This window comes from Amaranthus tricolor, chromosome 9, assembly GCF_026212465.1.
Source record: "Amaranthus tricolor cultivar Red isolate AtriRed21 chromosome 9, ASM2621246v1, whole genome shotgun sequence".
Taxonomy (NCBI): Eukaryota; Viridiplantae; Streptophyta; class Magnoliopsida; order Caryophyllales; family Amaranthaceae; genus Amaranthus; species Amaranthus tricolor.
This window is the reverse complement of record NC_080055.1, coordinates 14,993,086-15,001,545: the sequence shown is the minus strand read 5'-3', so window position 1 is coordinate 15,001,545 and position 8,460 is coordinate 14,993,086. Positions and strand designations below refer to the sequence as shown.

At 36.3% G+C, this 8,460-nt stretch overlaps 1 non-coding gene and 1 pseudogene across 1 annotated transcript; both read left to right on the top strand.

Moving 5' to 3' along the window:
* Positions 1-440: 440 nt before the first annotated feature.
* On the top strand, positions 441-3,630 carry LOC130823281 (photosystem I P700 chlorophyll a apoprotein A2-like; annotated as a pseudogene).
* Positions 3,631-4,063: 433 nt separating this feature from the next.
* Positions 4,064-4,137, top strand: TRNAM-CAU (transfer RNA methionine (anticodon CAU)). The gene has a single exon. It is a non-coding gene; the product is annotated as a tRNA-Met (tRNA).
* Positions 4,138-8,460: the final 4,323 nt, after the last annotated feature.

The following is an 8,460-nucleotide window of genomic DNA, read 5'->3' as shown; positions in this document are numbered from 1 at the left end:
CTTTTAAGCCAAAAATAAAAATCCCCCATATTCACCCCTTCTAGAGTGTTAAAGACCTCCTAAAAACCTTCAATTGGTATCAGAGTTGAGCTTCACATTAAAGATTAATTATCTTGTGAATTCGATGGATCCAATAGGAGAAGACTTTTTCTTAAGGGCGTTCATGGTCAAGGCCACCCTTGTTCCGTGGCACAACATTTTCACATTAGAAGACGTTGACGAAGACATGGAACTATGGGACATCATCAATAAGGGGCTAAAGATTCGAATGAAGAAGGATTCCAATGGCAACGATATTTCAAGTTCGACTTTGAGTATAATCAAAACAATTTGGAAGTTGTGTAAAAACTCATAGTGCTACGAATCAACTATGTTGTGCTTAAGTGGAACATAATTTAACAGGGTATCATCTTGCGTAAGTGCCAATGAAATGGGAGAAAATGATCGTAGTGTATGAAGGAACTAGTCAAGTGAAAGAGACGAAGACCAACATTCTCATGCACCAATATGAGGTGTTCAAGTTGAAGAAAGATGAGAATATAAATGAAATGTTTACTCGGTTTACCTTAATTACTAACAGTTACAAAAATATGTTAAAGAATAGTTTTTGAAAAACTATTTGAACCCTATAGTCAAGCTCTTGAATATTTAGGGTAAATTGTTAATAGACCTCCTATAAACCTTCACCTTTGTTATTTAATAATATTTATTATGTCTTAATATTTAGGGTAAATTGTTAATAATAAACCAATTTATGCGTGACCCGCTGAAAATAAACCCACTTAATATTTATTCTTGAATAAAGCATTCTATGAGGTATATTTGCTAAAAATAAATCGACCTATTGTTTATAACTATCTTTAAACCTTATTTGTAAGTCAAGAATTAGGAATAAACAATTGTTGAGTTTATTTATAGCAATTATACCGAATAGGTGTGTTTATTTAAAAATAAACAATACTTGGGTTTATTCTCAGCGGATCGAATAAAGTTTAGTTTATTTTTAACAATTTCCCCTAATGTTTAATAATTTTAGTATTATAAAAAATAGGGGTGTTACACCCTTGGTTTCCTTTAACCTCCTATGTTTAAACCTTGTGTACCCTTTCTCATTGAACACCACACTCAGGCATTATGGTGCGTCGTTTATAGATGACGTTCTACTATGAGTAACCTACCCTTGCTCATTTGACACCACATTTAGGCAATGTGGTGCATCACTTTTGGACAATTACCTAGCAATCTTTGTATATTTCACACAACACCCAAACCTAAGAAGTGAAAGTGAAGTGCGTCCCTTAATAGTAGGGGACTAAGGGTGCTCAAAAAACCCGACCCATCAACCGTCGGGCTGCATCCTAAATGACTGGTTAATTTATAAAAATATCTTAACATACGATACGGGTCGCATACACTTTGGACAATTAGCAATCATTTTTCTATGGACTTCCGAAAATCTATTTCATGTAGCGTGGCATACACTTTGGACAATTAGCAATCATTTTGAGTCATGGGTACAAGACCCTTTACACGTAAGACCCATTGCTCATGCAATTTAGGATCCTCATTATGGTCAACTGGCTATGGAAGCTTTTACTCGGGGGGCGCTCTTGGTCCAGTGAATATCGCTTATTCCGGTGTTTATTAGTGGTGGTATATAATCGGTGTACGCACTAATGAAGATCTTTGTACTGGAGCTCTTTTTCTATTATTTCTTTCTGTTAAATCTTTACTAGGGGGTTGGTTACACCTACAACCGAAATGGAAACCAAGTGTTTCATGGTTCAACAATGTCGAATCCCGCCTCAACTATCACTTTTCAGGACTCTTCGGAGTAAGTTCCTTGGCTTGGACATGGCATTTAGTTTATGTCGCTATTCCTGGAGCCAGGGGAGAGTTTGTCTGATGGAATAATTTCTTAGACGTATTACTACATCCGCAAGGATGAGGTCCACTTTTTAGTTAGTGGAATGTTTATGCTCAAAACCCCGATTCAAGCAATCATTTATTTGGTACCTCCCAAGGATCGGGAACTGCCATTCTAACCCTTCTTAGGGGATTTCATCCACAAATGAAAAGTTTATGGCTAACTGATATTTCTCATCATCATTTAGCTATTGCATTTATCTTTCTTGTTGCTGGTCATATGTAGAGAACGAACTTTGGGATTGGGCACAGTATGAAAGATCTTTTAGAAGCACATACTCCTCCAAGGGGACGACTGGAATGTAGGCATAAGGGTCTTTATGATACAATCGAAAATTCGATTCATTTTCAATTAGGATTTTCCCTAGAGTCTTTAGGTGTTACAACTTCCTTGGTAGCCCAACACATGTGTTCTTTACCTGCTTATGCGTTCATAGCACAAGACTTTATGACTCAAGCTGCATTATATACGCATGATCAATACATTGCAAGGTTCATTATGACAAGAGCTTTTGCTCATGGAGCTACATTTTTCATTAGAAATTACAATCCTGAACAGAATAAAGATAATGTATTGGCAAGAATGTTAGACCATAAAGAAGCTATCATATCCCATTTAAGTTGGGCCAGTCTCTTTTTAGGGTTCCCTACTTTGGGTCTTTATGTTCATAATGATGTCATGCTTGCTTTTGGTACTCCAGAATAACAAATTGTGATCGAACCTATATTTGCTTAATGGATACAATCTGCTCATGGTAAAACTTCATATGGGTTCGATGTACCTTTATCCACAACAAGCGATCCGACATTCAATGCCGATCGAAGTATATGGTTGCCTCACTGGTTAAATGTTGTTAATGAGAATACTAATTCCCTATTTTTAATAATATGGCCTGAAGACTTTTTAATTCATCATGCTATTGTTCTAGGGTTACATACAACTACATTGATCTTTAGTAAAAGGTGCTTTAGATGCCCGCAGTTACAAGTTAATGTCAGATAAAAAGGATTTCGGTTATAGTTTTCCTTGCGATGGTTTAATACAAGGCGGTACTTGTGATATTTCGACTTGGGACGCATTTTATTTGGCAGTTTTCTGGATGTTAAATACCATCGGATGGGTTACATTTTATTGGCATTGGAAGCGCATTACATTATGGTAGGGCAATGTTTCACAATTTAATGAATCTTCCACTTATTTGATGGGATGGTTAAGAGATTATTTATGGTTAAACTCTTCACAACTTATCAATGGATATAATCCATTTGGTATGAATAGTTTTTCGGTTTGGGCATGGATGTTCTTATTTGGACATCTTGTTTGGGCTACAAGATTTATGTTCTTAATTTCATGGCGTGGATTTTGGTAGGAGTTGATTGAAACTTTAGCATGGGCTCATGAACGCACACCTTTGGCCAATTTGATTCGATGGAGAGATAAACCGGTGGCTCTTTCCATTGTATAAGCAAAATTAGTTGGATTAGCCCACTTCTCAGTAGGTTATATATTCACATATGCGGCTTTCTTGATTGCCTCTACATCGGGCAAATTTGGTTAATTTTTTGTGTTGTCTTCGCGATAATCTCATTTCATTCGATGGAAAAGGGAGTCCCGTTTTTATACACTTTTACATCTAGGATCCGACTTGTAGCATTGATACTAATAGGAATTGAACCATTATGGCAAGGAAAAGTTTGATTCACTGGGAGAAAAAAAGACAAAAATTATATTAAAAATATCATTTGATTCGTCAATCCTCAAAAAAAGAACTAAGCAAAGTAGCATCGTTGAGTGATAAATGGGAAATTCATGGAAAGTTACAATCTCCACCACGTCATAGTGCACCTACACGTCTTCACCGACGTTGTTTTTTTACGGGAAGGCCGAGAGCTAACTATCGAGACGTTGGGTTATCCGGACACATACTTCGTGAAATGGGACACACATGTTTGTTGCCGGGGGCAACAAGATTAAGTTGGTAAGGATAAAAAGATAATTTTTTCATTTCTATGATCATCATCGATCGTAAACAGACCCTTTACCATTCTGTACAAATAGGTTATTCTATTTGTACAGATCTGGTAGAGGGCACATTCACTTTTTGTTTGTCCATTCGTTCTCAGTCATTTTCTTCGGCGCGGGGTAGAGCAGCTTGGTAGCTCGCAAGGCTCATAACCTTGAGGTCACGGGTTCAAATCCCGTCTCCGCAAAATTTGAATTTCGTTAATTTAGTTAATGTTAATTTAGTAATTAGGTTTTTTTGTTTTGATTTTGAAGTGAGAAAAAAAAAAGACCGACACGGATAGAATCACTACACTATCATCATACACTATAACTATAAGACAAATTCTTTATATTTGATATTCTCATAGTAGATTAAATAAAATTATGCTTGAGCGGATAGCGGAAATTGAACCCGCGTCTTCTCCTTGGCAAAGAGAAATTTTACCATTCGACTATATCCGCATTCTTTCCTTCTTGAGAAGGAATATGTCCCTAGTACATACATATATAAAATATGTGTGTGGATGATATTTGTGTAGAGTTGGACCCGATACTTTACTTCAAACTTCAAGTGAATTCCAATTTAATTCTTTGTTTATTTTATTCAATTCATTCAAGAAATTTTAATTTGACCCTCCCTTTAGTTTTTTTATTTTAGTTATTATTTTTTTGTACTTTTTTATTTTTAGGGGGTGATCTATATTTAGATGGATCAAGGTTGAATAATACAAGAAACAAAGCTACAAAACAAAAACAAAGAGGAAGATTCATCAAGTGCAACAGAACAGAAGCTAAATCAGAAGCCAGAACAACAGGTCAACAAACTGTCGACCAGCCAACCTTGAAGGCCTTGTACAGCTCAGCCAAGAATGATTCAGAGGTTTTAGAAGGTCATTTTGGAATCTTGGCATATAGACCTTTATACTTTAGCCCAAGAACATTGCTATGCATGGAAGACAACCCATGTAAATCAAAGCTAAAGCTCACCCACTCAACAGAAACTGCCCAGCAGCCTCTGATCTTGAATTTCAACCAGCAGACCTTGCACGAGCTTATTAGAGCAAGCCTATACACCTTGGGAAGCATGGAAGATGATAATGGAATCTCTGCATATGGATCTTCCTGTTGTGATCCAAGAGTCCTTTTATCAGACATTAGAAGACCTGAAGAAGTAGAGCTGAAGGTCCTTCACTCAACAGCATGTGCACAGCAGTATCAGGCTGAAACTGCTGACCAGCAGACCTAGCGAGCCTTGGCTAGATCGTGTCTTCTAATCATTTGGGCCTCCAAGGGTACAAATGGAATCTTTGCACTAGGAACTTGCTACCTTGACTAATCATGGCCATCATCAACCATTTAAAGAGCACAAGAAGATACGTAGAAGGTCACCTGTTCAGCAGCCTTTTGTCAGAATTATCAGAATGTTCTGTTTAGCTTGTTTCTTTTGTTTTTAATGTGCACATGTTTTGCTCGTGTCTTTTAATGACCGTTATAGTTAGTTGTACGTGTCCTTAGCATTGTCTTTGTATTTCCCCGTTCCCCAAGTCTATATATAGACGTCCCTAGCCTTGTAAAACTCAAGTTTTAAGTTTTGAAATTTCAGAAAATTAATTCATTGGATTTTGATCCTTTGTTTTCTCCTTGAATGTGTATGAACATTCAACGATCTTGAGTAGTGCAAGATCATCACCTTTTGCAACTGAGAGTAGTCCTTGGTTGTATTAAGGGGATTGTTGGCCTTGGAGGATTAAAACTCCTAGTCTTTCAATTCAAGATTCACCTTACAAACATTGTTCTGTTTGTGTGAATCATATCACTGTTTCGTGTGTGTTTTGGGCTTGTTTGGTTGTTATAGTGCGTGGATTTGAAGACTGGTTTGCATCTTCACATTACATTGAAGATTTCCAACCCAAACACGCATCAATTTGGTATCAGAGCATTTGGTTGTGGAGGCCGGAAAATCAAGAAAGGCCTTGTTCATCCTGTTTGTGATTTTACAGTCTGTCTGGTGAGAAATTTATGCATATCTTTTTGTAGACGTAGAATTTCATCAAATCCTTTTAGGGAAAGCAAGGTTAGTGTCTTAACTTTGAGTTCTGGAAAGAAAAATTGGATTTAACGTTGTGTGCAAAATTTGGCGTAAGTGTTTGCACAGACTGTTGAAACAGGATCTTGAAAATTCAAGATTCTGATCTGTTGATCATTGGTGATATTTCTGTTCTTTTTGTTATTACTTTGCATTTTGATCAGTGAAAATAGAGTTTTTCAATCACATTTCACTTTACATTACGTGCAAATTGATTTTTGTGAAGGCTATGCAATACATAACGACCACAAAAGTCAGAATTCTAAGAAACTGATTTTGTTTGTCTAGTGATTAGGTGTTCTTGTTGTTCATAGTTGTTATTTCCTTTATTTGCTGCATTTTTTGTGTTCATTATTCAGGTAAATAGGGATTTATATTAGCATTTCATTTAAGTCTCAAGTGCAAAGTTATATTCTGCTATTGTTTGCACAGAAGACAGATTCTTAAGAATCTGATTTTTCTGATTTTCTGTGCATTGATTAGCCTTGTATTGATCTTGCTTTTTATTGTTGTTTTCTTTTCTTTGCTGCATATTCTGATTTTTTTTAATTAGATAAGATAGTTCCTTACATGAGCATTGCATTTAATCCTAAGTAAAAGTTGTTTTTTTTGTTGTGTGCACAGTATACTCATGGGAAAGGGGGAATGATCCATATTTAGATGGATCAAGGTTAAATAATACAAGAAACAAAGCTACAAAACAAAAACAAAGAGGAAGATTCATCAAGTGCAACAGAACAGAAGCTAAATCAGAAGCCAGAACAACAGCTCAACAAACTGTCGACCAGCCAACCTTGAAGGCCTTGTACAGCTCAGCCAAGAATGATTCAGAGGTTGTAGAAGGTCATTTTGGAATCTTGGCATATAGACCTTTATACTTTAGCCCAAGAACATTGCTATGCATGGAAGAAAACCCATGTAAATCAAAGCTAAAGATCACCCACTCAACAGAAACTGCCCAGCAGCCTCTGATCTTGAATGTCAACCAGCAGACCTTGCACGAGCTTATTAGAGCAAGCCTATACACCTTGGGAAGCATGGAAGATGATAATGGAATCTCTGCATATGGATCTTCCTGTTGTGATCCAAGAGTCCTTTTATCAGACATTAGAAGACCTGAAGAAGTAGAGCTGAAGGTCCTTCACTCAACAGCATGTGCACAGCAGTATCAGGCTGAAACTGCTGACCAGCAGACCTAGCGAGCCTTGGCTAGATCGTGTCTTCTAATCATTTGGGCCTCCAAGGGTAGAAATGGAATCTTTGCTCTAGGAACTTGCTACCTTGACTAATCATGGCCATCATCAACCATTTAAAGAGCACAAGAAGATACGTAGAAGGTCACCTGTTCAGCAGCCTTTTGTCAGAATTATCAGAATGTTCTGTTTAGCTTGTTTCTTTTGTTTTTAATGTGCACATGTTTTGCACGTGTCTTTTAATGACCGTTATAGTTAGTTGTACGTGTCCTTAGCATTGTCTTTGTATTTCCCCGTTCCCTAAGTCTATATATAGACGTCCCTAGCCTTGTAAAACTCAAGTTTTAAGTTTTGAAATTTCAGAAAATTAATTCATTGGTTTTTGATCCTTTGTTTTCTCCTTGAATGTGTATGAACATTCAACGATCTTGAGTAGTGCAAGATCATCACCTTTCGCAACTGAGAGTAGTCCTTGGTTGAATTAAGGGGATTGTTGGCCTTGGATTCAAGATTCACCTTACAAACATTGTTCTGTTTGTGTGAATCATATCACTGTTTCGTGTGTATTTTGGGCTTGTTTGGTTGCTACAGTGCGTGCATTTGAAGATTGGTTTGCATCTTCACATTACATTGAAGATTTCCAACCCAAACATGCATCAGGGGGTTATTGTTATATTGTTTCAATTTTAATGTGTCTCACAACCCGTAAAGAATTAGGATTAGGGGTAGGGGTCGTTTTTGGATCTAGAACAAATAGGTTCAAGAGATGAGAGAATTAAGATACCCACCAGAAAGACTAATCCAATCCATAATAATGTCCCAGAAAATACAATATTTTTGTTACTTAACCAACCATCAGGAGAAGCAAATACAATAGGTACGCTAATTAATAAGATTGATGAAGTAGTAATTAATGCAAAAACAACCAATTTGAAAGCTATAGTCATATGTATAATCCTCCAAGCTATCAACAAACGAACTATACCATTTGATCCCTCTATCAATCATTGTACTAAAAGTAATAAATGTGTCACGAAGGGATTTTCTACTATTACTATGAAATTCATTGATTCTCTATAATATGTCTTATTTACTACTTTTATTTCATATTTAATTTACCACTTTATCCAAAAATAGAACCACAGGGTATTTTTTTCATTAATAATTAAATATGAAATACTTAAATGGGCATCATAGATCATATATTTTTATATAATATACAGAAAAAAAATGGATGATCGCTCTATCAA